This window comes from Notolabrus celidotus, chromosome 10 (genome assembly GCF_009762535.1).
Source record: "Notolabrus celidotus isolate fNotCel1 chromosome 10, fNotCel1.pri, whole genome shotgun sequence".
Taxonomy (NCBI): Eukaryota; Metazoa; Chordata; class Actinopteri; order Labriformes; family Labridae; genus Notolabrus; species Notolabrus celidotus.
Window position 1 is genome coordinate 28,469,088 of NC_048281.1, and position 26,412 is coordinate 28,495,499.

Here is a 26,412-nt window from a genome sequence, read left to right on the forward strand (position 1 = left end):
CTGGTTTTTTTTTCTCTCGCTCCCTCACGGCCCTTCCTTCATCCCTTTGTGGTACGCATAACCGTTGAGGGAGTGCCAAACTGGGCTGAGATGCTGATACAGGAGAAACCTGCGCTCTCCCTTTAATGAGTACATACACACACACGCACACACACACACACACACTTTCCACTGCTTGGCTATTAGGCACCAAGAACAGGAGGAAAACTATTTGAAAGTGAATTTTAGATTTCCGGTCGTGGAGCTTTGCCTTGGAGTGGCAGCATGAGCAGAGGTGCGAGTATTCCACACACACACACACACACACACACACACACACACACACACACACACACACACACACACACACACAGACACCTCACACACCTCGCTGTTTCGGCTCCAGTTGCTCCTGCACACAGCATGGATGATCAAAAGAGGCCAACGGCTGCCGACCATTATGCCAATGACACTTTGAGTAAGAGTCCAGAGAGCGCAGCGACATGACAGCCATTAGGGATTGAAAGTGGGACTTTAAAGGAGGGCTGAAGGACAACTGTCAGTGCAGAATCAAAGGCAGAAAGTGAAATCTTCATAATGTATTGCACTGGAAAAATTCCTACACTAGCTGTCTCTCTCAAGCGCTCACTCAGAAGTATCCCATACACAGCTATGCCGTTCAACTCCCCTCCAAAAAACATGAAACAGCCAGGAACAAAGGGCTGATGAGGGGAGTTCAGAGACCGGCACTCTGTAAATGAAAGCGAGCGGTGGTGTGGGCCATTGTGCGGGTGGTAGGGAGATAGATCATTAAGGACTGGACTAGGTTACAGTCAGACAAGAGTGCAACTGGCTAGCAACTCCGGCACTGCACCTCTGTTCCCCCCCAGCTCAGATCCAGCTGACAAATGTGAGTGAAGCAGTATGGCAGCACAATTAGAGCTAATGGATCACAACCTGTCACAGTTGCAAAGAGGACTCAAACTTTTCTTTCAAAAGCGTAAGCAGACGCCTTTTTGTCTACTTCACATCCATATTATAGCTTCATGTGTTTGAAAATGCTGCAATACTTGAAAATCAATAATCTGGAACAAACAAACTCCTCGTCTTCCAACCTTAATTTGTCCACTTGTGGTTAAAATTGACAAAACAGAGGGTGTTGTGTGTGTATGTGTGTGTGTGTGTGTGTGTGTGTGTGTGTGTGTTATGTAGGTCCTTTCACTGCTGAAATCAAGGCCTGCTGCTGGCACCGGCCAAACACTCTGCTGCTCTCTCAGCTTGGCAGAAAACTGCCTCTAATGTGTCTCTCTGTCGCATAATCAAGGATTTCACACTCTAAATCTTTGATCTGGGAGAACCCTCTCTGATGGGAGAACCCTCCAACCACTACCACACACACACACACACAGGATTCAAACACACACACACACACAAACACACACATCTCGGATCTCTGATCTCCCTCCAATTAATGATGTCAAATGAGTGTGTTTACAGGCTCATTAGATTACTGCTGCAGAAGTAGAGCACCGCCCTGCATCGCCCAGCACATTCACACACACACACCACACACACACACACACATGCATCCACACCAGGACCACGACTCTCTTTCTCTCTCTCTGTCTTGACACGGCCCTTGGAGGACAGCCTGATGGCAAAGCACCAAAGTACTACTGCCACCGCAGTCATAGTTGTGGCTCTGTGTGCTAACTGAGCCATGATGGCACAAATCCCCCCCCCCCCCCCCCCCCCCCACAAACACACACACACACATGCACACACACATTCAGTAGACGTCCAACCCAGCTGGACCAGTTTGGAGGCTGTTCAGGGCCGGTTAGGCTGCAGCCAAGCAAATCCCCTGAAGAGCGCCCAAAGCCTAGAGACACAGGTGGAGGCCAAGGCCCGGGGACACACTGACAGGTGTGTGGAGTCCCAAAATGAAGAAAAAGGAGGCACATGGATGGTTAAAAGAGGGAATAGAAAATATGAGAAAAGGCAGCATCAATTCCATCCAGAAATTCTTCATGTTTCATTAATCAACCAATCAGTTTTCCCCTCACAACAGCTTGTTACCATGCAAAGCAGCGTGTTCTTTAGCCTTAAAAAAGACCTCATGCACAGAGCTGTGGACACCACGCAGGCTGGGTTCAGTACATCTCCACTGCCCCCTACTGGGTTGGAGGTCAGGCTAAACCCTCCGACTGAGAGCGCCACGGGCCCGCACTCTCACCTTAGCACTCGCTGAGGGGCTCGCTCAGGCCGGCGCTATCCAACCAACGGTAATTATGACACTAATGAGAAGAGCGAGAATCAGAGGGTTACACGCGGACAGGAAGACGGCTTTGACACGCTGCCTCAATTACAGAGCAGTCTGTCTTTGTAGAGCCCAAAGACGAAAGGGTTTGAGAGGAGTTAAGGGGATGAGATAGGGAGGGGAGGGAGAAGGGGGAGGAGCGGGGGGATGATACAGCCTCTGTAATTCATATTTAATATCTGCATCTGTGTTTCACAGCACCTAGCAGGACACCGGTGAAGTAATCACCTTTTTAATTGGGTTGTTTGATTGTTAATGCATGAAACATGTGCAGCAACATTTTCCATTAAACAAGCTCAACACACTAAATGCACAAAACAGTAAATTACATATAAAGACAATTTGATAAACAAAATCCTAATCCTAGAAGAGGTGGGGGAAATGTTTATATGGCTGGTAGTGAAATATTTTGTGGCAGTATTGTGTCCACACAAATAAGCTGAGTATTATTGTTTTATTATTTCAATTGTTGAAGTAATATCCCCAATACAAGTTAAGCTCTTTACAGAAAATTAAATAACTTTTTGTAGAAGTTTCACTGTTCAACTTCTCCACTGTGCAGTGGTCTAAAAATTATTGTATCAAGTTGTATTGATCGATATATTTTGAATTAAGTTTGTCAGGTATCTGCACAATGTGTTGTAGGTTTTAATGTCACTTTCCATTTATTCACCATCAATTTGTCATGAAAAAACATCTAATTGATGAACAAAATAAAAGACATGTTATTAGACAATAAAAATATGAGACTTTTTTCCTTTGAGGACATTATTTTCTGACATAACTACTCAGCATATATCAGGAGTAATACTACATACTTTAAATCACGTTGCAATTATATTGTATGAAATCACAATAACATCCTAAATAATTTGGACCTAATTTTAAACTCAAACAGAAACTATTTCTGAAGAGGGCTGTGACAGTCCTCCCACTTTCACAGGGCCTGCTCTTGTATTTCCTCATTTCCTGTTTCTGTGTTTGCCTCCCTGCAGGTCAATGGTGGGCAGGGGGTTTCAATGCACCTGGGAGCACCTTCTCCATCTCTGAGGTCAGCCTTGTGCATTTGTTGAATTTATTTTTATTGTATTTTAAGAGCTCATCTAATGATGGGCATTGCGAAATAAAATGTGGCTATAAATTCTGTAACCATCTGATAGTGACTAAAGAGGCTACATATTTTTTGTGCCAAAATAAACAAACGGTAATACAATGTAACTAACTGGTTCATAAAAGGGGGCAGTAGTGGTTCTTCACACTGGTAGTCAACAACCATACAATGGTGGGAAGTCAAAGAAGAAGAAGAAGCAGCAGAAGAAGAAATCAGTAATCAGCTAGCTAGCTAGTCTTCACTACAGAATGTGGCTACTGCATTTCGTTGATGATGACAGATGGCAACATGGTCCTGAACTGCATCCAAAGTTTGGGAGTATTTGGATTTCATAAAAAAGGACAGTAAAGCAGATAACATGCAGAAGATGATGGTTAGTTTTTGTTAAAATATACGTTTCTGTCACAGGAATGGTGAGACTGATAGATCATGACTTTGGACATTATTAGAAATAAATCTTCATTTATATAGTTTCAATTGATGACAAAAGTTATCTAGAGACACTTTACAATGATTGCATGTAAGTCAAATGTGTTTATCAGTAAAATGTAGGGATGACCACAATTAATCGATTATCGATTAATTGATTGTTAAGAAATTACTCAAAACACACATTTTTGTTATCAATTTTCCGTCACGTGGAACAAACATCATGTGGTCTCATATTACACTCATCTATCAGGGAGGTGTTTTAAGTTTAAAGCTCAGCTGTTAAAGGTGTTGCGCACAGCGGAGACGCTCAGCTGGCGGCTGGCGGCTGCGCGTCAGTTCTCCACGTGCGCTTTTTAAAAGAGGATCAATACAAAACTGCTGCCAACAACAACACGGACACAAAGGTTGACAGCTTTAAACAGGATATTTCCCACCTTTGGATACGAAGGCAACAGACAGGTGGGAAATTCTGGTACGCTACGTTTACAGACCAGCAACATCAGAGCCGTCTGAGCTTTTCTCCAGCGGGACTGATAGTGACCCGGTTGCGCTCCCGGCTGACACCTGACCGAACACACATGTTTATTTTTCTCAATAAGAACGAGTAGACAGAAAACTGGACACTGTGAGTCTGAAGTACTGTTCTGTTAGTATTATGAGCCTTCACTTTATAAGATTATGTCCGTGTAGAATATTTTAATGAGCCTGATCGTTGATATTCTGCGTGTCAAACGTGTGCCCGTATTCAATCCCGTCAGTTATATGCATTTTGTTGCTGTAGAAAATAAAATGTAGGGGGAAAACAACGTATTTGGCATTGTTTTTGACGTAAGAATAATAATGTTTTTTTTAATCAATTAATCGATAATTGATCGTTAACATTTCCAAAAATCGATCACGGAAAATACTTAAAATGTACATCCCTAGTAAAATGTATGAAGTGCTGTCACTCAATTTTGGTTTTGTCTTTCCATAATTTGACTGATTGCGTTGTTTTTTCCCCTAAGTTTTCATAAACGATAAAAAATAAAACAATTATGGGGGCGCTGGTGGCCTAGCGGTCTAAGCCCCCCACGTACAGAGGCTGCAGTCCTCGTTGCAGGGGTCGCCGGTTCGATTCCCGACCAGTGGACCATTTCCTGCATGTCTTCCCCCCCTCTCTACCCATATTTCCTGTCTCTCTTCAGCTGTTCTATGGAATAAAAGCAAAAGGCCTAACAAATATAACTTTTTTTTTTTTTTATATATATAATTCATATTTTTATTTGTTTTTCAAAACAAAGAACAATACACTGGTACACCACTTATACAACATAAATCAACAACAAATATAACTTTAAAAATAAATAAATAAAACAATTATATCAATATTAATGTTTTTTTTGGCCATAATAATCCCAAGATGAAAATCTGACAACCCTATATTTAAGTCAGTTAAACTACATAATGCAGGTTTAGTTTGTCAGGTGCAAAATTTATGGCATGTTTTTTTGCAGGACTGGTCACTGCTCAACAGTCTATTTAATGCAATGAAAAATATTTCTGTAGTTCAATACTTCAATGACTGAAAAGTGAATCATATTACAGATGTGACTTTTTTTTTTCTTTGTCATATTTGCTCTCAAACAACAAAAACTAATCAGAATCTTCAACAAATTGCTGAATGTTTTAAATCCCAGTTGGGCTCTAAGGTGACTAAAGTACCACAATAACATCCGGTTGTAAGGCCCCTGGCGATTCCCACCCCTATTAAGCCTTTACCTGGTAGTGTATTTAATGGATGCAGTGGACACAATCCTCTAAACCCTGCAAGTCTAGTATTTTTCTACTTGAGGAATTTGTCAAAAGAAAGCATTTCCTGTCAGCGCGTGTGACACCGTGACCTCAGCTGGAGTGACATAACCTGTAACAGAGAGAGCTGGCTCAGCAAACACTGCTGTAAACAGTCACTCGAAACATCACAACGCTCACACGCCCCGAGGAAAGCACTCAAATACACACACACACACACACACTCAAATACACACACACACACACACACACACACGCACACACACACACACACACACACACACACACACGCACACACACACAGACACACATTCAGGAGTCAAGAAGTGACACTGACAGTGACAAATACCTCTTTTCAGATTTCACACGCAGTCGGTCCACACACAGACACACACACCAGGAGGGAGTACACAAACAGGGGAGAAGTGGCAACACTCACATTACTATTCTACTGAGGTGTACACTACTACCTTCTCCTCCCACTGGGAATTTGATAAACAGGGAAATCATTGCATTTTTCACACACACACACACACACACACATCCATGATTCTCCTCTTTTTCTACCTTCCACCTTATTGTCTTCTCTTTAAAATTGTTCCAGTCCTGTTATGGATAAAATTAAAGCAACACGATTCCTCTCAGGCTTCATATTAGAGCCATTACAGCTCAGGGCTTTTTTTTTTTTTGGCCTGTGTGTTTTAGCCCGGGCATCTTTTTTCTATCCTCTGGTCCTCTCTTATCTCGTTACACACTCTTCAGGCTTTGTGTTTAAATTATGTATTAAGGTCAATGTCAAAACACGGAAGATGTGTAATCTGCAGGGAGTTTCCTTTTATTCATTATTACAGTGAAGGCTGAGCACAACTGTCAGCCAGCCACGGTTGTGCTCAGCGTGGAGGCTTTATGTGCTCAGCGGGGCCTCTCTCCCTCGCTCTCCTCTCCCCCTTCTCCACCTATCCCTCGGTTCTCCCCTCCCTCCCCTTCCACATACACCCTCTTCATCCTCCTCCTCCTCCTTCTTCTCCAGAATGGACCCCTGATAGATTTACCCAGCTAACCCACCTCACTTTGGGATCTCCCTCTTCTGCAGCGCCAATCTGAGAGCTGTCAAGTGCACCTATACGGCGGTGTCATAAATCTGAAGGAGAGGAATGTGCACGCCTGAGACCAAGGGGAGAGAGGAGGGGAGTTACGGAGAGAAAGAAAGAAAGGGAGGGTGGTTCGGGGGGGGGGGAGGAGGGTGTCATGCCATCAGCTTGTAGTTTAGGGAATTTGTCTAATCTGGAATCATGTCAGGATACACAAGGTGATGCAAGGCACTCCTTCTCTCCCTCCCATGTGAGAAGAACAAGAAGAGGGAAATCAAGAAGATAGAAAAGAGGAGAAGCTGAAGGAGGTTGTCTTTTTCTTTTCTTGTTTTAATTCAAGGTAAACTGTTGTTATGTGTTGACGGGACTAAGTATCATCTCCTTGGGTTCTGCTCTCCTCCACAGAGATTTGAACCTGGGCGGTAAACACCGTCCTCCCTCCTGTCTCACAACATCTCAACACTTGACCCCATGTTTGTTCAATTGCTGTCAGTCAATGTCAGACTCTGCGTCAGAAATGTACTGACAGCTGTGGCACAGTGAGCTCTGAGGTGCACCAGAGGCCTTTAACCTCACCAGGTTTGCAGAAAAATTCTCCCCCTTTACCATCTCACAGGAAACAGTTTGATAAATCTGGTCCTGCTTTGTCCCAGCCAGTGTAATTATCTTCAGATTAGATTAATTCAGTTAGGCCTTGGTCGCATTTACAACACTAACCGCATCCCTTGGAGGCGACCACTCTGTCATGTTAACCGTTACACAATTACGTCTGTAAGTGATAATAACTGCTGTTATTATCAAGCATGCGACATGCAAAGAGCCATAAATAAACATGTGCAACAAAGGCAGACACATTAGGATGAAACAAACAAGCACACGTATGCAAACTGGAGAGGAAAAAAATAGGAAACAGGGTGGATTTAACAAAAAAGCTTCAAAGAGGAGTAATGGAAACAGAGTGAAAGAAAGGGCACAAAACAAACAAAGCAGACAACCAAGGTTATCACACATTTTTTCATGATGGAGTGAGTGATGGAGCGAGGTTAAGGTACTCCACGTCACCCAAGGAGGCCAAGGTTTGCCTACATTTGAAAAAACTCCCTCCCTCCCTCCCTTCTCCCCTCTCTCTGCAGCCGCTCTCCTGGTGTTTGCATCTTCTCCCTCTCACCCTCACGTGTTGTGCTTAGGAAAAATGCCTCCTGACTGGTGGGCCTAATTACTGGCTCTTCTCTGACCCGCGCCGGGCCGAGGCCTCGTCAAAACACTGATTCGACATGAGCCCCGCACCGGCCAGCACCTCACACTAATGAATACTAATGAATAATTATCAGTGCCTGGCTGGCGCGTCGGCCCACTGCAGGGACACATGTTAACACACCCACTTGTAGAACGGTAGGGAAAGTGTAGAGGCTCTTACCCAAGAAGTGGAAGGCTGTGCAGGAATATGCAGCATCTGTCCCTGAAGGGATGCAGAGGAAACAGAGAAGCCCTCAAGGTTAAAGAGAAATAACACAGATCGGAGTGGAGAGCTCTGACCTCTGTGTGGACTGTTTTGATTGTCATGACCTGTATAAGGCTTAATGTATATGTGGGTTTACTGTGGTGGATGATAGGTCAAGCAGCTGCCCAGAGACTGGGAGCAGCAGCTTGTTTGGTGATATGATGAAACATGTCAGCTCAAGTGAAGTGTCAATAATCCGAGCAACCTAAACCCATACACTGCTTCCTCCTGCTTAACTGTAAGGAAACTGCACTCCGGTGTGACTGTGCGGGGCTGCTTATTGGATTTAAACCAGCGACAAAGTGCTGAATAAAAAGGTTGTGCACCTATGACCTCAGCTCAGTGGTGGTAAGAAAACACCTTAATATGTTGTGTAAAGAAACAGCTATTCATACTTTCTGTTACACATATTGATCTTTAGAAAACAGTGTATGTATTAAACGGATCTGTATCTAAAACAGGCAACATGTAGATCCTGTTGATTCCCTCATGTGGTGTTGTTTTGTTGTGTCAGTAATAAGCAAGGGTGGAAAGTAGCTAATTACATCTATTTAAGCACTGTACTGCAGTACTAAGTCTATCAGTATCTACTGTATTCATGCTACACCTACACTCTGAAACATTTCAGGAGTAGTATCACCACAAGGGGCACTTCAGGTAAACGGGCAGGTAAATGCTACAAAAGGTGCACAGGTGAAGTAGTGATTTTGGGAACGGGAAGAGCACACGTTTTTTACCGCTCATCTTAGACCACATTGTTGTCCTCATCACGCATATCACCTTCAAAGTAAGTTGTCTTTACCTGTTTATCTTTTGGAAAAATAAACAGCAAGAAATGACGCAACAATAACCTCAGGTTGGACATTGGATTCTTTTAGAAGCGCATCAAAAACACCTCACTCCCGCACCCAGACAGAGACTAGAATCAGGTCAGGATAGTCACTACAATTAAGATTACGAGTTTTTGCCCAAATTAGGACATGACTGACTTGACTGACAGGCGGGAACACATAGCTGTTGGCGAGGAGGCTCAAACCCTGCCTCTTTACGTCACACTCTTTTGGATGAGTTCAGCATTTCCAATATGGCTGCCGCCTACGATTGATTGAGGATTCAAAACAGCGCTCAGGAACAGATGGGCGACGTCACGGATACTACGTCCATTATTTATACAGTCTATTGGTAGATACTACATACCTCACTCTATTATGTTACAGTCTTACATTTTCATGTAGCAGAATCAGAATCAGCTTTATTGGCCAGGTATGCTTGAACACACAAGGAATTTGTCTTGGTGAACCGTGCTCTCTCTGTACATGGGCATAAGAATAAGGCAGAAAAAATGTTGCATTGTATATCTACATGTTTATCTACATGAGTATTTAGTGTTCATCAGAGTGACAGCTTGGGGGAAGAAACTGTTCTTATGGCGGGTTGTTTTGACGCACAGTGGTCTGTAGCGCCTGCCGGAGGGGAGGAGTTGATGATACTACCTGTTGGTTTCCTGGCAGGCGTAGCAGACGCCTTTGTCCAAAGTGACATACAACTGAGAGTAGGAACTGAGAATTTACGACTAACGGACCATCTAAAGGTAGAACAAACTCAGGACAATGTAAAAATTGACTCAATTTATGTAACACTGCTACACAGGGGATCACAGAGTGTGGTTTATATTAGTAGAGCTAGCACCACCAGCCTTTGCCCCCCCCCTGCAAGTTAACTTCCACTTATCTGCGTTGTTACCCATTGCTTCTGTGGAGTTCACCAGACACATCCTACATGCAACTTAACCTTAACTTTCTCAATCAAAATACAGCCCAACCGCACCACGAGACGCCATCTGTCATATGTGTTTGTTTACATCCAGATAGTCAAGCATTAAAGCATTATGGCAGTTGCCAGTAGCTGGGTGGCTTCGCTACAGCTCAGACACAACTTATGACCGGTATTCTTGGTCTATGATATGAAAAGTATAAATAACTTGTGTCAGAAACTAGTGATTCTGATAGTTCTTCAAGACCAATGGGACACAGGTGCTGACAGGAAGTGCTCAGGGTGTGTACGGTAGATTTTTCCTGCCGTCATCAACAACATCAACATCATCCTTTATTAGATGATCATCATGGATGGCATCAATGTCATGAGGAGCGGAGAATGTGTTCATGAAAGAGCTGAGTAAGTGGAAAAGTAGTATATTCACATTTTTAGTGCAGACGTTTAATAATCATGTAAAAGATGCACTTTTATAGATTTAAATTTCCAGAGGAGCTGCAGGAATGAGTCCGTTAATGTAAGGTAACAAGTTAGCTAAGAAAACAACGATTCCAAGTTATTTGAAAATCAATTTATTGTTTTATTATCTTTTAGATGTTAAATAAAAGGTGATCCAAAGTTCTTAAATATACATATTTGTTTTGTTTTTTCTTATCTATATCACTAGATGAAGATACCTTGGGTTTTAGACTGTTGTTTGGGAAAGGAGTCATTTCAAGACTACTCTTCAGGCTGTGAGAAACAATAGTGAGCTTTTTATCATGTTTTATCATACAGTAGACTTATCAATTTATCCATTTATGTCAAAATGCTCTGCTTATAATAATCAGAAGTTGCAGTCTGTGGTCAGCAGTGGTTTAAGTGCTCAAAATACCACAAACTCACAAGAACAAAGAGCTTTGTGAGTTCAAGTTGAACCCAATCACAGGGTAGCATGTAAACAGTGTTACTCTATGGATAAATAAACTATCTATTAGTGAACTGATACTTTAAAAACTTAACAATTTGCCCAAGCTTTAGTCTTACTCTGACTACGAATTACAGTCAATCACACATACTGAAGAAAGAGCCATCGTAAGACAGTAAAGTGAGTTTTTTCCATTGTACAGGTGTTAACTGATGCTCATAGTAGTGGTTTATCTTTTTGGCAGACTTCTGGATTAAGTTACACCCCTCTGCTTAATACTGAGTGTAAGCCAGTGTGCCTGTGTGTGTACGTGGGTGAGACAGCACGCACGCTGCATTTCCCCCATGTGCGGAAATGTAAAACTTCTTGGTGTGTTATTTTTCTCCCCACCGTTTGTTCTTTTGATCTGTGTGTACATTATCTCCAGCTCTTTGAATTTCAATTTCACTGTCATGTTAGCGCTTTTCATCACAGCCGACGGTTGCAGCTCTAATAATATTCAACTTTTAGGTCACAGTGGAATGCTAATTAGATTGCTATTTTAATTAATATGTCCCTGCAGGTTTCCATATCAAATCAGTTTTAACACTGTATCGTGCACTTTGAGCCAATAAATTACAATGAAACCCCAAAATAAAACCACTTCAAATAAGGAGGATTTTTTTAAGGTGTACAGGAGCAGCACTCGTTTGAACTGTGTTTACATAAATTGCTTATTGTTGCTTAATAAACCGCATAATATTAACCACACTGGGGTTTGTTTGAAACTGTTTCAATAAGCCATAATGGGTGTTTCTATTTTCTGCTAATAAATCCATACATGAACCTGCTCACAAGATAAAAGCCTCAGCTTAGCTGGTTATTTTCAAGGGCAGTACAGTGTTAAATGTGCTTTAAACAGAAGGAGATCAGTGTAGGTGTTTCAATACCACAGTGTGTGTGCATGTGTGTGTGTGTGTGTCTATGTGTGTGCTGCTGGTGGCATTTAAGGACTTTAAAGTGCTTCACTTTCCATCAGTGTGTCATTTGTCTGTCAGCATTTCTGTGTGCACGTGCATACAGGTGTGTGCGTGTGTTCACTCGGTGTGTGTGTGTCACCGTGTGCACACCAATGGTTGTTTTGTCCTGCAGCTCGGAGTGTCCCATTCATCATGTTGAGAGGGGAACGGAGAGGCCTGGGATATGAGCACTGCTGTATTCCTCTCATAATCAAAGGTCAAACCGGGGCCCGGTGTTCAAATTGCTTTACTTCACTGCAAAGTGGATGCTCACACACACACACGAGCACACAAGGGCACACAAACACACACAAATTAGTTGCCATGCCAAAATTATGCCAGGCCACATATGCTCATAAAAAAGAAATCCATCTAAACCTGCTTCACTTGTTTTTTTGTGTCTTTTAACAGGTTGTGTACAAAAACAGCAAACACAGCACCTCTCAGTGACCTCTCAGTTTCTTCTCTAATTCTCCAACGTTATCTTTTTTTATTAAGCAGAATTCTTTTTTCACATATTTCCTTTTCCTTCAGTCATGCTCTTACTGTATCTCAATAACTGGACTACTTCACAACCTGCTACTCTCTGCACAACCTCCTTTTAAAAAAGGCGAAACAGGCTTTTGCACACTAACAAAAATTGATATTCATGGATGAGGAGGGAGGGGGGGACTATTTGGATGTTTATTATACTTTAAAATGAAGTGATCCGCATTTCACTGCCTGCGAGGTAATTAATGTGGGGAAATCTTGAATTAAAGATGTAAATCCTGACACTTTGGCAGGGGGGCCGGTAAGGGACAGTGGTCTCCAAGGTCTAGATTATTCTTAGCGTATACCAATTAACACCATGTATCTTCTTTTATGTTCACTTCAATTAAGAGCCTTTACAATTTTTAAGTTCTTTTCTTCTCAGTAGTTAGAGAATGTCAGAGAGACTGATCAAAGGCATTAGCTGCCGTCCGTGCACCATAGGTAATGCTGCTTTGCATAAAGAAATCTGCATATTGCTAAGAAGGTTTTTTTTTTATTTCATTTTGCATGAATTACAGAGCTGGAGATGCAGTACTACATCGAGATGTGGAGGTGTGATTGAACATGTGAGCACTAACACACCAGACAAAGAATTCAGAGTTAAACTTCTTTAAATATTGGAGTATTCTGGTTTTAATAACATTGTTAAAACACAAGGACACAAGCTAAGACCAGTGGAATAGCTGAATCTTATTTTTTAGTTTCCTGTTGCTCCAGCTGTTGGGACTGTTCTGTTAGGCATGGCTTCTGTTACCAGCTGTCGCTCACTATTAAGAGTGTTAATAACGTTAAAGAGTGAGCGCAGCAGTGTTAGCACCCAATAACTGCAGCTCCTGAAGTAATCACACCCTGATTTATGTGGGTGATTTTGCTACAACTGTCTCACAAAGCTTTGCTTGTTTTCTACATCACCTTCTTTTAATGGGCCTGCAAATTAGACCAGACCCAATAGCTTTCTCCTAAACTCCACTGCTTTTCTCATTTGTTCCTGTTATTACCTATTCTTTAGCCTCAGGACCCGCTGAGGGTCAAATGAGAAATCACATAATTCACGTAGAACTATGGGATATTTCTTATTCTATTCATGATCCATACGGACATGCTGTACGTGCTTGTATAAGCAGATATGCAGATTTGAATGCATGCAATTGTATACGTGCAAATGTATTTGTTGACCTTTGCACATCCAGTGTTGATACCCCAGATACCGCAGCAGACAGATGCAGGAAAAACAAACAACCTGTTTGTTTGTGATAATCACCACTACTTAATTCTATTACACTGTCAGCTACCAATAAATCAATGAGCAAATGAACTGACCGCCTATGAGGAATCGCCATCTACTGTGTGTGTGTCTGTATTATTCTATTGATGTTCCACCAACGGTCGTCCTGGAGATATTGAATGCTCTTTAAGCGAAGTGCTGACATCATAATAAAAGGCCACCACGAACCGGCCGGCTGTGCGGTTTGGGAGCTCCGGGCTAAAGAGACGGACGGCCTCTGAAGAAGAAGAAGAAAGGCAATCTTCAAAGTCGATACTGCAACCAAGTGCTCTATGTGGTCGCGTTTACTGCACTTAATGAAACTACAAATAGCCTCTAACACAAAACCCACACAGTGGATGCAGAAATGTAAAAGCCAAGCAGAGATATGGAGCTGCAGTTTGAATAATGATACGATTATGATAAATAATGCGTTCGGTAGTTTTGTTTGACACTAATACTACCTTTGACTTGTTTTGAAATCTGTCACTTTTATTGAAGTTTTTCCTGATGCACAAACAAAACCTCTAGATTTGTTAGATATATATCAAAATTGACATCGCATAGAGTTTATTTTTAAATCTACTCACATGCACTTTCACCTCGGTGAGTGTGCATCTGTGCCTGACTTTTGTGATGACAGTATATCTAATCCCTTGTTCGTGACTTCTTTAAAAAATGAAGGGTTGGCAAATTCAAACATCAAAACATTAAGTTGTGTGCTATGTCTGTGTAGCTGTGTGTTTTCATAACCCAAGTGTCTCAAAGCATTATTAACAAAAATCGTTTGCTCAGCCTTGCATTTCCAGGGCAAGTGAAAGCAGCATGAAGAGGGCTGCACGGGTGCTGATACAAAGCATACATAGCACACACAGCCATCTAGTGTTGGGAAGGAGCAGATGCATGGATCCTGTAAAAAGAGACATGCACTTCATTGTAGGCTACACATACATTTATACCTTCATTTGTTTTTAAGGGCCACGGATGCAGCAGATAAACAGAATAAAACATTAGAATAAACTAACAAAGCCTGGATTGAGCACTGAGTTATTTGTTGTATGTCATCATTACTCCCACAAATTGAAAGAAAAACTCTCATGAGCTATTGTAGTTCAGGCACAGATGGTACGCTAATGGTCAGAACTTGTGTTCTCAGCCCACACAGAACACAGCGCTGCCTGGTTTAGCTTAATAGCTAGCCTGCTGCAAGAGCTTATAACCTCTCCCAGGGATACTACTGAAATAACAAGGCATCACTCCTGGAGTCGGCGTCCACCTCTTTCACACGGATCCTTTCTTTGCTATTAGCACTTGCCCCCAGTTTGCATTAAAAGCAACAATACAAAGAAAGTGTTCCTGTAAATGTATGCAACCCAAATAAACAAAGATTACAAACAAATGTGTGCTATGGTGTGCATATTGGGAGCATGAATATGTATTTGCTGAGCGTTCAAACAAAGACACAAAGGGAGGCCCAACCTGTTGTCGGCTCAGCCCCTTTTCTCCCCGCTGTGAAAACCCTGCTCCCTTAATAATCGCACATCGTTATGACAATAGATGTTAGGCAAAACACACGAGCCATGCGTAAATCACACAAGGAGACAGACGCACAGGCGAGACAAACACATGTAAATACTGAACAGCATGCGTATAATCACAGCTTCATAGATTCCTTCACCTCATGTATGAAGATTTACTTCCACCCTGTTTTGGATCTGGAAAAGTATCTGACACATTTCCTCACTTTCTGCCCTTGTTCACCCCTTCTCTGTAAAGGTCTTGGCCTCTGTAGTCCTGCGCTGCTGCCAGAGACTTATCATCTAATTGCTTTTCATTGATCCTGTCCGATCAGGTGCCTCATGTTCATCTTTTTCCAGCGCTGTCTCCCGAGCTCTTCTGTCTTTTTCAATCTGAGGAGAGCTTCTCTGTGCTTACACAACAGCCAGACACAAAAACAGAGAGGCGATTGTTTCTGTGAAAAGATTCCATCCAAAAACCTCAATAAGAAGAACATTTGCTCATGTATTTATGTGCATGAAACCGGATATCTCCTGGCCTGTTGTCAGTTCCCATGCAGTCCAGATGAGGACACTTTGTAGCTTGAAATATATTTAATGCATCGTGGACAGGCTGTAACAGAGAGAGGTTTCATTACCCAAAGACAGGAAGACAGTCTGTGTGTCTTGGACAAGAGTGAGTACAATAATGAGTGTGTTTGTTTTGGATGTTAGACAGTGGGGCTCATCCTGTAAGGTGAACCAGATCAAGGATTTAGGACAGAAACCCAAGCTCCTCCTAAAGATTAAATGATGTCAGCATCAGAAGTGCAGGCCAATGTGTTTTGGCAGGCACTGAGCTGGACTACTGAGGGATATTACAGTTTGTATGACTATCAATGGACAGCACATAACTCTGAGTACATTTTCCTTGGATATTTTTTTATGTTATACCCTTCACCTGGACCACAGCCATGAGCCTACACACACACACACACACACACACACACACACACACACACACACACACACACACACACACACACACAATCCACCCGCCTCTAAGGAGCTGTATCGCAGGGTTGGTTAATATGCAGGCCAGTTCTTGGTGGTATCAGATCAATGAACAGTTTCAAATCAGACACAGCCGCTGAGACAGACAGAAGAGACCAGTTTTGGCCCACATTAAGAGAACACTTTCCTTCCCCTTAAGATCAGAGTTATTTCGTTTTTGATGGAGCCATTGAGCAAGACTCAACTGTCTTATGATGCTCGTTAAAATTATTAACTTTAAATGTGGAGAGGGATTTTTTTTACTGCTCGCTCCAAACTGTTGTATTGGGTGACTTTGAAACTAATGGCCTAATTACAGTAACTTAATGTACTATTATGGTAAGTCATCTCTGAGAGGAGGGAAAGCGGTAACCTTGGGCACTTTGTTTCCGATCCCTGTGCAGGTTTTGTACAAAAACAAAACCCGCTCTTCAAACTTTCCAAATTCCTTCAATAGAAACTTCATCTACTGTTGGGGCGCGTAAAATTGAGACTTTGCTCACATTTTCTTCTACTGTGAATCCAAAAGGACAGATGACTATACAAATCTAACTTTTTACAGCTCTATTCATTCATTTTAATGTGCTTTATTTCAAATCAAATCACCATATAATTCAGTCTAAGAAAAGCTCATTCACATTGTAGTGGGCTTTTTTTGATGGAGTCCTTGGGTAAGACTCAATACTCTAAAAATATTCACTTTATGGATCACTGTTTTAGCTTAGCGGTTAAAGCACACGCCCCATATTCAGGGCATACGGTCCTCGTCGCTGCAGTTTGTGGTTCAGCTCCTGGCCCTTTTGCTGCATTTCATCCTTTATTCTCAACTCTACACACCGCCTGTCTCTCCTCATCTGTCCTAACTTATAAAGGAAAAAGTGCCTTAATAAACAAACAAAAAATCTAAAGTTGAAGAGGGATATTTTCTTATGGCTCCAATTTGTTTAATTGAGTTACCATGAAAATAATTGCCTAATAGGAGTCATTTAAATTATTATTATTATGTGGCATCTCTGGAAAGATGTGCTCTGTTTCTGATCCTTGCACATGTTTTATACCAAACAAAATCTGCTCTCAATATTTTCCAAATTCATTCAATAGAAACTCAATCTGCCTGGAAAGAGCAAGTACAAAAAGTGATGCATAAAAATGGCACATATGAGGCCAACTTTGCCAGCTAATTTTAAGAAACCTGACCAAAACCCTGATGTCATTGTAAGTGTACACATTGAAATTGTCCCGCACTTTACTTTCCCATCAGGAAGCCCATCCGTTTTTCAGCTATTCTCTGACGTGACACATTCGTATTCATCCGCCTGCAGTGCACAGTTTGACTAATCAGATCTATGATGTATGAGTTGAGCCAAGTACACTAAATATTGTGCATTTTGATATTTTGTCATGTTTCAGTGTCTTAAAATAAGCTAAATTACATGGAAGGGTTGACCCTGCCTGCAGGAGTTGATAGCCTAGCTTTCAGCCAGCTCCTTAACAAAGAGGCCCAACTGACCGCGATCCCCTGTGAGTAATACACTTACTACCGACAAGTACCTCATACAACTCCACTTCTTTTACTTTGATCCAAATGTATCCAAAGAAACACCATATATCCACTGTTAAGATGCATGAAAGTGACACACGATTATAATTTTGGTTCATATTGTCCTGTTTAACGAAGGTAAAACTATAGAAACAAAGCTTTTACAGTCCTGTTCAGCATCTTTAATGTGTTTCACTTCCAAATCAGGTCACTGCAACCAAACAGTTTGGCCCAAAAACAGCACACCAATGTATAAGTTTCCTTAATTGATGGAGCCGTAGAGTAAGACAGGACTGTCCTGTGATGCTTGTTGAAAATAACTCTTAATGGGGAAAGGATTTTTAATAGATGGATTGGGTTACTTTGAAAGCAATGGCCCTATAATGACCGTAACTTACTGTGCCAAGATGTCTCTAAAAAGACGTAAAATGTTAACCTTGAGTTCTTTGTTTCTGATCCTCGTGTAGATTTGAACAAAAATGAAAATCTCTAGTTGATACTTTCCAAATTCCTCCGATAAAAACTCAAAGTATCTTCAGTTAAAGTACATAAAAGTGACAAATGTAGCCCACATTTTTATTAACATTATCCTATGATCTACAAATAGTTTTGTTTTTGCAGAGCCTGGCTTTTAGAAATCAAAGCTTTTCTGGCTCGATTCATTCGTATCAATGTGTTTTACCATCGAAATCAAGGAGCTACAGTGCTACCTAAAAACAGCTCACCTACATCCTAGTTTACCTTGTAGTGTAACAGAGCAAAATCCAAAAAGCTTTATGATCTATTTCTCCCTCTTCATGTATACTCTAACTGTTTCATATATGTGTTTTAAGGAGGCGATCGTGTGCGCTGTTGCCGGCTCCCTTCCAGCCTTCCCTTGCCTTTTCCCCGTGCATTATTCAGTCTTTTCCTGAAGTAACAGCCGCCCTCTTCATGCAGGCACGCCGTCCACTAACACACTAATGTTATGTAAAAATGAATGATGAAATTCAAGGAGGCCAAATGAAAGAGAAACCGATGTGTGTGTATGCATGTGTGTGTGTGTGTGTGAGTGAATGCTGGCCCTGGTGCGCGTTCAAAGGTGAGGCCTTGGGTGATGGAGAACAGGATTCTCTTACCTCCTATAAGTACAGAGGAGGATAAAAGGCAGCTGTAATGACCTTGGTATAATGAAGGCCTCGCTGATTTCCATGATTTTCTTGCCTTCATGCCACGGATTTGCTGTTCCACAGGAGGGGCGAGAGGCAAGAAAAAAAGAGGGAGCTTTGTCTGGCCAAACATTAGCAGACAACAACATTTGTTCAGAATCGAACACAAACTCTTGTTCCCATGTAAGAGTCATTATGTAAATGATTATTATCTCAAGGCAAATTAATACATGAAACATATTTTTCCTTAATGGGCTGGCCCTTTTTTTTCCCCTTTCTCTTTTAGGTGACCAATTTACAAGCAATTTCCTTAATTCATGAAGTTATTTGGAAAGTGATGTAATGCTTGTTCTTTTTTATCTTGAAAGCAAAGGCAGCGTGTTGTCGGGGGCTGCTCAGTGCAGCTAATATGGCACAACGAAATGAAAGGCTTCAAACGCGCTTTTCCACTTGGAGCTGATGTAGTGCTGTGGCTGACCTCCAAATATGATTAGACTGCGGTAAACACAACAATAGCAAACAATAAACAACTGGTAATTGGTGTGATCCTCTGTTCCAACAAGATCTTTCTTGATTTGCTATGAATTATGAGCGTTAATGTTTGGGAGCGCCGTGCCCCTCTGAGGATATCAAAAAGCTCCCGCTCCGTCTTGATGGGCCTGTCTCATTAAAGGAGAAATGGAGGCCAATGTGGGGAAGTGATGTGCGGTGCATTCATCAGAATAACTGGCATGAACTCACCTCTAATTCATTCTGTCTCTGCGCCTGATATAAGATGATTATACTCAGATGAATATTGTTTATGTGTGTGTGAGTGTGTGTGTAGAGAGAGAGGAGGGAGAGATTGGGAAAGGTGTAGCCCTGAAGCATCCCAGGTGAAGTGTGCCCTCTACAGGCAGCTCTTAGATACATATTCTTGAATGTCTACAAACATGTATTAATAGTAGTTTGAAGAGAATGAGCAGATTTTGTTAAGTTGAAGATTTCTTGGAGGAAAAAAAACAACATACAAATCATCAAATATACGCAATGTAGTCTGTCATACATCCGTGCACATAAAGGCAGCTCTTCCTTGGCACGCTCACTACCAGGTTTTCCTGCTTCAGCTCTCCAACTCCATACATGCCACCTCTTTCATTAATACGTGATGAGAGAGAAAATCTCCAAAGACCCCAATAGGCAGAGGCATTGTTTCTCTTTTAAAGTCATCTCAGATGGAAGGAGCAAACTTCAGAGCCTCAGTGAAGTGTCTAATGAAAGAAGTCTCCTCCTCTGCGGCTCCGTTTCGCGCAGCGTATTAGGAATCTAAATGTTGACTGAAGACAGTTTGATTCTCTGTCTGTGATTTTCTTAAGGAATAAAAACAGTGTGGCGTGTTTACACTGTAAGCCATGAAAGAGCTATGCGAAGGCTCATCACTACCCGATGCCATTTTGGGAGGCGGAGAGTGAGGTTCATACCACGGTTCATTTGAAAGCCATATCAAACAGAGAGTGTTTAAGTCCGAGATCAAAGCGATTTCTGGTCAAAAATATCACTAGACCAGCTACATTCTTGTAAAATTGTTACTTCATGCAAGCGGTTATTTCAACAATGTCTGGCTATTATTGGAAATCAGACAGAGAGAGATATCTACAAATCTGTATTGCTTTTGGAGCTGTAGAGTAAAATGTGCACAGTGTGTGGAGGGAAAGTAACCCAAGGTGACATCTGTGGTGGCTCAGGTACCTCAAAACATGCAACTGATGTCTGGAAAGTTTAAATTTTATCGAAGTTTAACAGAAAAGGCATCCCATCTATTTTGCTTTATGCAACAAAGTAGAACTGACAGTAAAATATTGTTTAAAGGGCCCGGTAAGGTGTAAAACTGGTTTTTACATTATATTTTCAAACATAATTGTAGGTTGGAGAAAATGTAGGAAAAGAAAATTAAATGTTTGCTCTTCTTTTCTGATATTTCATGTACTTTAAATGAAGGATTAGAACTGATGCACTAAGAGGAGTAGAAAGAAGTTTCTTCAAACAAGTGTCCATTAATGTCTTGAGGAGAAATGTTAGAAGGGAAGAAATTTACAGGAAAAATGCACTGAGAGGCATTTTTATGAAATATAAAGTGCTTTTCTCACTTCTTATTTTGTACTTAAATGGCGTGAAAATCACTTTTTTATATATAAAAAGTACATTTAGATTATTTTGAGTTGTCTTACTGGAGATCTGTGTAATACGCTATTTCACACAGAGTTGTATTTATTCAAAGGAGCTCCATACGATCACTCTGCGGTCTGAGTTAGAGAAGGAGATGAACGGATGAGATGAAACATCCACGTGGCCCTAAATTCTCACTCCTGGCTGTAAATTCTTGAGAACGACAATATCTGCATCAGAATAACTTTATCATACAATCACAGTTTGACTTAAAGGTTTGCAGCATAGATAGTATCAGTATTATATTATGAGATCAAACTATTACAATCTTTAAAACAATCACTGGTGAATAGTTGTTTTCTACAGAACTCTGATCATTTTGTAACGGGGAACAATTTGGACTTGTGTTTTTGGTTTGTCGTGAAAGGATTGAATAGTTCTTTAAAAAGTTTGAACAACGATCTATGTATCATAAATTTCAGAGCACTTTACCAAATGTTTGCAGCTCTTGTTCAGCCAAAAAGGAATAATCCCTCAAAATGCTTAATCCATCTAACAGAAAATTATTGCTGTGTGCTTAAAAATGTGTGACAGGTTGGTGTAAAAGGAAATAATCAATAAAGCCACACATCCAACCATTGTGAAAATGTTTACTGAATATATACACATGTATATTTGTGATAATGTGTGTGAATAAACTAAACTAAACTAAATATAGCATATGATACAACCTCATGAAAGAGTCTGGTTCTGTTTCTCTATGCTGGAGATTTTTCAGAGTCTTTACCGACTGCAAGATGTCACATATAACAGTATGATCAAGAACAGATATTCACTTCAGTAAAAATTAAACTCTTCAACAGATTGTATTTTTACAGATTGATTTCAAACTATTGTCTTGACTTTTAATTTTTCTTCTATATTCACTTTAATTTCTTTCACATTTTTTCCCTTTATGCCTTATAAAAAAGAAGAGAACTGTTAAATAATTAAAATAACTTTCACATATTTGAAACATCAATTTATGTACTCGCGACAAAGCTGCGGTTACTCTCAAATGGTTGTAAGAACTCCAGCTGTTTGAAACTTTCTGCTGAACAACGGTTGAAAGACGGGTTCAGACACATCTGGAAAAGTATGCTCAAATATTTGCAAACTTAATGACCAATCAAAACAGGAGTGATATGGCGAAAAACATCTGTGGAATAAAACCAGAACTACAGGGCTTTTGTAAGTTTAAAGTTAGCAACAGCAGGATCAAGCAAAGATTTGGAGAGTCAACATATCTTGGACTGGAATGTCAAATGTTGTGTCTGAATGCAATTTTTATTTAATTTATTTCAATTAAAAATCTCAAATCTGAATCTGGAAATATTTTTCGAGTTATCAAGTTAAAAAAGTTTGACTAAAAAGAATTGTAGCCATATGCCTGTTACTATTTCTACTATTTGCCTGGACTACAGTGAAAATAAGTCCCTACAGAACACATCTACAACACAACACTTTTAACTTTATTCACTCTCCTTATTAGAGCAGATTGCTTATTGCCTACTTCACAGAGCACCCATATAGCATAGCTGACAGCAGTAAGGGAGAGCTGCACACATGAACTCCTCACTAACACTTTCCTACGCTAACCAGCTGTCCCCCTGTGGTTTCAGCCTCGGCCAAACCTTTGAAACGTCCTTCAAGGCGTGAAGAAACAACATGCACACTGCTTTGGGTAAAATCCTATTTGTATACTATAATTACGCTTTGAAAAGTTGCAAAGTTTAAAGTTTCAAGACCTTCGCTTTTTTTCTCTTCTCATTTCTGATATTGATTAGGCTCTAAAACACATGTTTCTAAAACACACAGTGTTCTGAAGAACAAAGAGGTTTCTCATTACGTGCTGCGCCTCAGACAACTTTGAATGTCTCAGAATTGGTTTACGGTGTTATCAAGGGAAGCAATCAGGAGAAGGCAGTCAATATTTTTCACAACTGTGCAACCACCATTAATTTGTTCTAAACAACAACACTGCGGGCACTTTGAATGTGGTTATTAAAGAGATATAGAGGCTTAGGGTCATAGGTATCCCTAAAGTGCTTCATGCAGAAAATACAGAGGAATAACATATCAATAAAGGTGGTCACAGTAAGTCAACAAACAACTGTCTAATCACCTTCATCATAATCAACATTTTCATTCTGTGCTGAAGAACGGCATCAGAACTATCCATTTTGTTGATATAAAAATGTGAATGTAAAACAAAATGCATCATTAGGAACAAATGTGAAATTATAAATGTAAAATCTTTGATTACAAGAATAAAAAAAGTATGCAAAATATTTTCTTTAAGACTTCAGTGTGTCTGATTAGTCGGACAAACTTTCCTATGTTGTCTGGACTTCAAGATTAATAACCCCACCGTTGTTTACTTTGTTTGCAATGCTTGTGAGAGAATAACTTAGAGTGAAATTGTTATAATCCCATTAATGCCTGACCTTGTGATCATGTAATCTGTTTCTGTAATATCCATAAAACATGTTAGCCTCTTCTTGAGTGCATTTAACATGTTCCTTCATCCCTTAAGTATGCATTAACTTAAGATGTTGTGGTGAAACCTGCTGTCTGGATTCAGTTTGAGGTACAGAGTTGGAAAGTCCCATTCTGCGGAAAACATTACGCCCCTGATGTCAAATAAAGTGCCCTTATTCTGTACTGACCTTTCCATGTGATGCTTGATATTACGCTGGGGATGCAGCAAGAGAGGCTGAGATGTCTCCCTGCAGTAGTAGTAAATAGGGATCTGTGGCTTCATACACACCAGGTGCTCAGCCCAGCTGCTTCAAGGAGTAAAAACACAAGGAGAGACAAGAGAGGGGAATTAGGCTCAGATGTATATATGTCATTCATGCAGAAAAAGGCAGGATCAAGTTTATAGGAGGCTGAATCAAACACGCACGAAGACAAGCTTCTTGAAAATGAGTGCTCTGATAATAACAAGTTAAAGTTGGATTGTACATTTCAGAAAACAAACACTTACAAAATTTAAAAAATACTTAAGATGGTTATTTCCCCTGTGATGACTCTTTGTATGAATATATTATATTAAATAAAGTAAATATTAATGTCAAACCTTGCAAAAAAATTCTGGCTGAACATACAGAGTTTAAGTGCAACATTTCATAGATACATGTGTACAGTTGAAGATTTAAATATTTACCCAGACAACTAGATACTAGAATATTTGAGACACCTGTGCTCTTATACTTCTTTAATACTTCTATATTAAAATACAAGGGAAAAAATGACTTTTTACTCCAACCAATTTAGTTTTCCACTTAAAGCTGCTGTTGGTAGTCAGAGAGTAAACATCTGTTCAGAGAGGGGCTTCGAATGTCAACACTATCACTCCCAACCAGATTTCCTCTTAGCCCCCCAACACAGATCGGCGTGTGCAGTCATGATAGTGCCGGACTCATAACCAACCGGAGGACGTAGTAGGGGCCGCCCCTTAACCAATCAAGACAGAGGATTGGAGATTAGCTATGATTGGTCCCTCATAACGGGAACGAGGGGAATAATAACATTGCTTGATACAGAGGCATTGGAAAACGCAGAGATTTCGCAATAGTCTCAAAACTACTCCACTTACAGATGAGTACCGATGGGCATTATGACCTTTTCTGCAAACCCAGCAGATAAAAAGTAACGCTTTTTACACCATTCCTACCAACAGCAGCTTTAAGAACAAAGAAACTGACAGCTGTATCTTCGCTAATTAATTACAAGACTTATTGTGGGTTAAAATAAGTCATGTTTTTTTAAATATGAACCTATCTATTTTATTGTATTTTAAATATTATTTATTTTCTTATTTGTTTATTTATTTTTTCATTTTAATGATCATAATTTATTATTATTATTGTTTGTTTTTTCATTCATTCACTTATATGTTTTCTTATACAAAAAAAGATTATTTGCTTTAATTGTTTACACTGATCTTCTGTATATAATGTGTTAAAAAAAATTAAATAAACTGATCTTTAAAAAAATAAAATTAAAAAAGTCATGTTTATCAAATATTATTTGTATTTTATTTTATATTTCATTTTAAAAGAACCATGCATATTAATTAACACTTCTGTAAATATGTCAGAATTAGCCAAAAGGCTAGTTTACATCCGCATTCCCTTGCCAGATGTTAAAAAGGCTCCCTAAAAAGATCAAGATTAAACAAAAACAAAAAAAAGAATAAAGTAAAATAAAATAAAATAAAATAAAAATAAGAAGGGAGAGGAGCAACCAAAACACACACAAAAAATAGAAAATAATGTGGGTTATGAAAATATAACACTGTATATTACCATTTTACAGCAATAATTGTACCTTATTTTAAAGCAATTTGCTGATGATACTCACCTCCTTATCCTAATGGAAGATTAAAGTTTGCATGACTCGAAATAAACCACAATTTGCTTCTTCGGCTGAAATGTAAACTCACTTAACCACTGAGAACTTGAGCTTCTATTACAGAAAACTTCAGTATCCTACTGCGTCGAAAAAGTCAAACTCTAAGAGGAGAAATGTTTGAAAACAGAACTTTCAACAGGTGTTATGATGGATAAAGTACCTTTTTCACTGCTGCGGGTTCAACCGTCATCCTCTCGGGAAGTCTCGCGATAACACCCGGTGGTTACCAGGGGAACCGGAGCGCGAGAAGTTGCGGTTGTTTGCTTTGCTCTCACTGAGTGACATGAACGCCGGAGATAGAGCGGAACTTCTCCAAATCACAGGTAAATAAACATTCTTTCAACTCCTCCGCTCATGTAGGAAGCTCCTCTGAGTCTTCCCAGAGTGTTTAATCTCACCGTTCATTCAATATATCATCTGGATCTGTGTGAACGAGTCAACATTAGCCAGTCTGCTAAAGCTATCGAGGCTAAATAACTTGTTTGCTGCACAGAAACCTTCAGTACGTTAAAGGTGATCCTGCTCAGGTATTCTGTTAAGTTAAAGTGATGCAGGCTTAGTGAATTAGCCTCTGTTTTTTTCTGACAATGGGGTTATAAATAGCTGATTTCACTCGGGGTCAATATGGGTTCAGGCTTGTTTTGCCTGTGGGCTGAGCCATTGACGCTTCGCGCTAAAATTCAATAACGTTGGTGAGTGTTTTGTGTGTTTACTCATGCAAAGACAGCTGATACCAAGCGATTGCATGTGCGTTTCTCTATTGGAGCCTGTGTTTCTAATAACTTAGGCATCAAAGGAAATTATATCCAGGCTCTGCCATCAGCTAGTTAACATTCGAGGGGTGGACATCAAGGTGGTGCCAACCTACAAA

General features: G+C 40.4%; 1 protein-coding gene and 1 long non-coding RNA gene across 5 annotated transcripts in view; one reads left to right on the forward strand and one right to left on the reverse strand.

The window, feature by feature from the left end:
• LOC117820028 overlaps positions 1–25,693 on the reverse strand; it is a 41,077-nt gene extending 15,384 nt beyond the window's left edge. For both annotated transcript variants that reach the window (XR_004632674.1, XR_004632673.1), the window contains exons 1-2: positions 25,491–25,693; positions 23,792–23,911 (exon numbers count right to left, since the gene is read on the reverse strand). This is a non-coding gene — a long non-coding RNA (uncharacterized LOC117820028). The remainder of the gene's footprint in view (positions 1–23,791; positions 23,912–25,490) is intronic.
• A 45-nt stretch (positions 25,694–25,738) lies between these two features.
• Positions 25,739–26,412, forward strand: part of ppp2r3b (protein phosphatase 2, regulatory subunit B'', beta) — a 40,816-nt gene continuing 40,142 nt past the window's right edge. For all 3 annotated transcript variants that reach the window (XM_034693645.1, XM_034693643.1, XM_034693644.1), the window contains exon 1: positions 25,739–25,864. The gene's annotated coding sequence lies outside the window, so the exon portion shown is untranslated. The remainder of the gene's footprint in view (positions 25,865–26,412) is intronic.